The following is a 6,011-nucleotide window of genomic DNA, read 5'->3' as shown; positions in this document are numbered from 1 at the left end:
GAGGAGAGGACAAACAGAGAGGATCTGAGTCAGAATCCAAAAAAACACCAAAAGGAGAACAGAAACTCTGACTTGTCCTCCCTCTTAGTGCATGTCTGTGTGTGTGTACATGTTTTTGTTAGATGTGTGTGAGATTTCTTCTGATTGTGCTTTGGTGGACCTGTCTTTGAAGACAGGAGGCACCCTGACAGCGAGGAGGCCAGAGAGAACCTGACAGACAGCAGAGGAGAGGAAGAGGAAGGGAAGATGAGAAAGTGAAAAGCCGGTTCGTTGCTTTTGGACAGCGGCAGAAGAATCTACAAGGACTCCACTTCCTATCATCCCACAGGTTAGCTGTGTGTCATGTGTCTCTTTTTCCTTTCCTGTCTCTCTGTTTCTCATTTTTATCTTAAAGTTTAAATGTTTTGCTGTAAGGCTATTTGAGGGACATGATGTGTTTTCTCACCTGGAGGAATGTGAACACACACACACACACACACACACACACACACACACTCACACACATACACACAGTGCATACACACAGTGGGTATCTGGAAAGACATTTCTTCAGCTGGCCCAGTGTTCCCACTGACCCTGCTGACTGCTGTAACCTTCACTACAAGGTTATGGGATGGGGACACGATGTTTATTTTTTGTGGGCATGTGTGTGATCAGTTGCTGTCTTCGCTAGTCATCTTGTGTGTGTGTGTGTGTGTGTATGTGTGTGTGTGTGTTTTGCAGAAACTGGTTGAGCAAGGCGCCAGTTAGCCTTGGGTGTCCTGTTGTTGTCCAAACAAGATTTAGTGGTGTGAGCGTATTAGCTTGTGGATGCACGTGCCCGGTCATATACTTTCCATATGTACGGTTACAACATATGTGTATCTGTGCCTCTGGTGGATATTTCCGAGAGCAGCTGTCTCTCTGACACTCATCACAACATTAATGAGATTACAAGATTACATTTCCAAGACATTGATTTCTTCTATAGTTTGAGGAGCTAACTTTTTTTTATCTGTGTTTCTCCATGACCCGGCTCCTTTGACAAGATCTTTAATATGTAATTTATGCCTCTGATTTTTGGGTAAACCTTATGAGCAAGATGCTGAATCCTTTCAAATATACCAGTTATCGCTACGTATTTTTGCTATCGGTTTTGTACCTGTAACTTGCACAATGACAGTGAAGTTGAATCTAATCTAATTTACAAAACCAGCATAGTAGAGAATAAGTTTCATTAATAGACGGTTTTGAGAGGTGCTGTAATGTGAGATAACAGTTACACTTTCACTTACAATCTAACTTATTGCTCTGAGGATCACATGTGGAAGAAGGCGCAGACTGACTGACACCTGCTGTACACTCCTGTCTGAAGGCATACGTGTCCACCATCTTAAAAGACGACCGACTTCCTTGTGAATACTGCAAATACTTTTAATAGTCTAAGGTGTGCAAAAGGTGTGTGTTGACGTGCTGGTCAGACCTGATGTAGTGATGACACAAGCTTCTTTTAAACTGCCTCATGCAGAGGAACAAACCTAGATACTGGTTAAGTGGATAGTATGTGATACTTACTATTCAAATGTCCCTGCAGATCTGTGTGTGTGTGTGTGTGTGTGTGTGTGTGTGTGTGTGTGTGTGTGTCTCTCTCAGGCAGTGGCTGTGGATTCAAGTAAGTTCACTTCACCTCTTGAACTGTTTTTCAGAGTGATACTTATCTCTCAACCCACTGTATCACATTCCATAATTGCAAAAAAGGGACACGCAGTTGTCTAAGGCTGGAATTTATAGTTTTTATTTTTTTCCTAAGTGTGACCTTAGTGGTATTGTGTTTGGGCCCTCTCTAGTTTCAGGAAGACAGACGATGTTACAGAAAGAGGGCAACAGGAAGAAAAGTAAAAGATCTCTTTTGTTTTTAGCTTGACAGGGTCAAACAAATTATTTAAAGCAGGAAGCTGATGGGAAGTCACTATTCAGTAAACCTAAAGCATAAAAAGAAGAAACAGCTTAAATGGCATGAATTATACTCACACACACATACAGTATATGCATAGTATTTGGTCATGTCACATGACTGTCACATGAACGTTTGCTCATAATGGGGAAGCACAGAGTCTAGTGTGTGTGAGACAAAGCCATACGCCTCATGCACGAAGCAGAAAGCAAAAGCTGCAGACTAAAGAAGCTCATGCAGCAGAGAGAGAGAGAGGGACTTGGTAGCTGTATTGTGCTGTTTATGAAACACCTGTAACAAGATCTGATCAGACTCTCTCTCTCTTCTCTCTCTCTCTTTCTGTTTGTCACAAACACACACATACCTGGAAAGCACAATGGCCACATTCTTCCCCCCCGACCCCTCACCCCCACCTCCTGCCTCCCTCTTCAGCTCCGCTCTCATTGGCCCAAATGCTGAAAAGCAGTGAGACGTGGGGGCAGGTGAAACCGGTAAAAATTAGGGTAGCACATCCAGGCTAGATAAAAAAGAGAGGAGCTGTTTAGTGGAGAGAGACAAGTGGAGAGAAATTTGACATTATGTTTCAGGCAGCAACAAGAAATTGTTGAAGATCAGACATAAGGCAAAAACCATAACAATGTACTGTAAAAGCAAGGAAAAGTCGTGTGGGGGATCCAGGACTGGGGGTGTTACTAACAGCCGTAGCAACTGCCAGGTTATGTGCTTCTTTCCTTCCTCTCCTCCACTTAAAGTGTCACTTTGCCAGATTGCAAGAACTTGACAAGGCCTTCAAATTAAACAACAAAACACGTGTGTTCATCCCTTCCTTGACAGTACAGACACATTTTTATGCACTAATCTGCTGGACAACATAGATTATGAGTAACTACTACAACACAAATCACCTTTGGAAAAATAAATTTGTTCTAATGATCTAAAAGAAAACTGTCCTTCTGTAAACATAAAAACGATCACTCATATTACAGTTTTCTGATATGACATCTCTATGATTAAGATTTTGTTAGGACTGCACACAAAGCTACAAAGCCTGTGATAATGATTAAAACATTAGCAGTAAATAGGATGAAGCACAAGGCACATTGTGTTGATATCTAACAAAACCCACAAGCTTTTCCTAACCTTAACCAGACTACTTTTGTTGCCCAAAGCTAACCACATGAGGGAGTAAAGATGCAAAGCCCAGTCTCCAGGGCCAAAGTCCACCATCCTCCACTACTACTAGACTGAGGTACATAAATACAGTGCTATACAGGACACTATACACGGATTTATTTCTTTTAACAAACCCTCTAAAAAAAGCATTGTGCAACCTTCTCTCTTCTGGGAATACAGAGCTCACGACTGACACCCGCTGTTTAATGTGTAAACAGGTGACATCCACTCACTGTGAAGGCTGCATCAACACTTCTCCTTCCCGTCTCTCCTTGCTCCCCCGCCTTCCTCTGGTCAACCTTTGACCCCTGTGTAACCCCTTTACCCGCCTGTGTGATGACATTGTTGAACCCTCCATCCTCTCCTCCAACCTGCTCATGTGCTAAATTCTGTTATTATGCTTCATTTCACTGCTGGTTTCTTGCCTCTTTTAGCTAGATAGACTTTATAGGTTTAGACTGAATAGGAACATAAACATATTAAGGGATAAGTCTGACTTAAAACAAAACTTACCTGCTCCATATCTAAATTAAAAGCATTGCTGGTTGCTGTAATTGTTGAATTGTGGAGAAATCCCTTCCTAGTGTTAGTTATGCGGGACAATACTCAAAACAAAACAATGACACTTACATCTTACTTGATCTTTTCATGGTCACTACTAGAGGAACAATGATAGTGACAAATAACTCTTCTGATGTACATATGGGCAGCCTAGTGTTGTTTTAAAATAGACTTTAAGAGATGTGAACCCATCCTTTAGCTCTCAAGCAGCAGCTTCTCTGCATACCTGATGGTACGCACAATGGGCTAGTTGTCTGGACAGCAAGCCAAGAGGCAAGATGTGTGTGTGTGTGTGTGTGTGTGTGTGTGTGTGCAGAAGGTGATTTGATATTGGCAGTGAAGGCAAGCAAACATGGATGGCACTGAGGGTGTGTATGTGGACATGAGTAGGTTTAGGGGACAGAAAATACCAGTAGGCTACTAGGGCGTTAATGAAAAAAGAGAGGTTGTCTTTCAGTGGACCTACCCTGACTGACAGGTTAAAATAAATAAACTCCATGTTAGGGCTCAGGAGTACAGTTGTAGTAAGTGGCCAGTGTTAGGGTTTAGCGTAGGGCTAGGGTTGGGATAGGGTCTGAAAACAATCACTCTAACATTTTCTTGGAAAGTGGTAGAGAGATAGGAGTTGTGTCTCGGGGGGCAATCAGGATTAGTTGACTCTACTACCAGAGTAGGCAGCACAAATTGTCAGAACACCAACTAAAATGTCCTCACAGTAACAGCATCGAGAAAAATTACTCCGCACAATGTAATGAAGGCATAAACACATCTACTCGATCCCCCTGCAGCCAGAATGGAGTGTTCCCTGGGCCGAGACTGACTGTGAATCCATTCACAAAACTGACACAAAGTAGGTGTCCTCAGGGCTCAGGCACACACACACACACACACACACACACACACACACACACAGTCAGGCTCATCTATTCCTTCCACTTGCCCTTCACAGGTCTTCCCTCTCCCCTAAGTTCTCACATTCCCTTTTCCTTTCTCCTCTTTGTTTCATGAGCAGTTTCAGCCTGTCTTTCAGTGCAAGAGCAGGTGAACAGGTGGATTTCACAGTTTAGTTTTTGTCATAAAACCCCTGTTTCGGTGTGGTGTGCGTGACACTGTTTAACAGCTCAGCTATTATATATTTACGGATTCTGTATTTAGGGGGCGTTAACTGGCGTTGGCTGGTGCTAAATTCCAGCAGCTTTCCATTCAGGTCTTATCTGCCAGGGTTTACACTCTCTTTTCACTTTCCTGGTCTCTCTCTCTCTCTCTCTCTCTCTCTTTCTGTGTGTGGGTGTGCCACAGAACAATCTGTATTTCCAGGAAATCAGCAACAGTGATAATATCTGGTTTAAGACCGTCAGAAGATAAAATGATGGTGTGTTGTGTGTTGATGAAGGCGACGTCCCAGTTGCTACTATCAGTCGGTGCTTCATGATAATTCTGTTATTTGCACACATTGTGTGCCGAGTAATCATCCCACCAGACCGGCTCAAAGCCTCACTAAAGCATTTTCTAGTTGTAAGATGTAGGAAATGTGTGTGGAGAGGAGCTTTCAGATGTTGTTGACACTCCAGCAAGCATTTCATTTAAGCAGTGAAAACCAGAAGTTTGTTTTATAATGACTATATGAGATGCTGACACTGAGTTTTATGATGAAGTAGGTGTACATGTTTGAACTGAATGCCACAGTGCAGAGCTAGCTAAGAGGTGGGGTGTGGATATTGTATACTCTGCTTAACATAACATTTCCCTGAGGAGATTCACAAGTGAGACATGATGCAGTCACTTGATGTTAAAATTAAGTCAGTTACAAACGACATGTGAACAAAATCCCAAATGTGGCCAGAATATTAAAACCAAATCATTTACCATAGAAACAAAAACACACACTGAATGCTTTATAAATGAATGAATGGAACAAATACTTTATTCTCAGCTTTGGTCATAACTTCAGTTTTCACTTTTGTTTTCATTTCCTAGTAAGTGACTTCCATGTCGTGGCTGCAGTGTGGATTTAGCAGTAGATTTGTATTGTGCACTGTACTGCTGGATGTCTAGTGGTGTCAGAACATTTAATAATTTGAAGTTGCTGCATTACATATAGCAGTACAGCAAAGCAAAACCAATACTACAAGAGCGAGACCATGATTGCCAAAGTCACCTTAGAGCAGCTCAGATTTCAGCAGAATCTGCTCTAGTATATTTGGTTAATTCATCCACAAGTGCTTTATGCTGTGTCACATGATAGTTAGTGCTGTTTCCCAGATCTGGGATAGAGGACTGTCATCCATGTTGACATTTCAGTGGTTACTGGTCACTGACCAAAAAATAACGGGCTTCATTATGG

At 42.2% G+C, this 6,011-nt stretch overlaps 1 protein-coding gene across 8 annotated transcripts in view; it reads left to right on the top strand.

Moving 5' to 3' along the window:
- The window catches only part of rbm47 (RNA binding motif protein 47), a 30,320-nt gene that overhangs the window by 1,523 nt on the left and 22,786 nt on the right, over positions 1 to 6,011 (top strand). For 4 of the 8 annotated variants that reach the window (XM_020602077.1, XM_020602076.1, XM_020602078.1 and 1 more), the window contains exon 1: positions 8 to 328. The gene's annotated coding sequence lies outside the window, so the exon portion shown is untranslated. Of the gene's footprint in view, positions 1 to 7; positions 329 to 6,011 lie in introns of those variants that run through there. The other 4 variants (XM_020602072.1, XM_020602071.1, XM_020602069.1 and 1 more) reach the window with 2 other exon arrangements.

The sequence above is a fragment of the Monopterus albus genome, unplaced genomic scaffold (assembly GCF_001952655.1).
Source record: "Monopterus albus unplaced genomic scaffold, M_albus_1.0 scaffold54.1, whole genome shotgun sequence".
In the NCBI taxonomy this organism is placed as follows: domain Eukaryota; kingdom Metazoa; phylum Chordata; class Actinopteri; order Synbranchiformes; family Synbranchidae; genus Monopterus; species Monopterus albus.
This window is presented reverse-complemented; position numbering and strand designations above follow the sequence as displayed.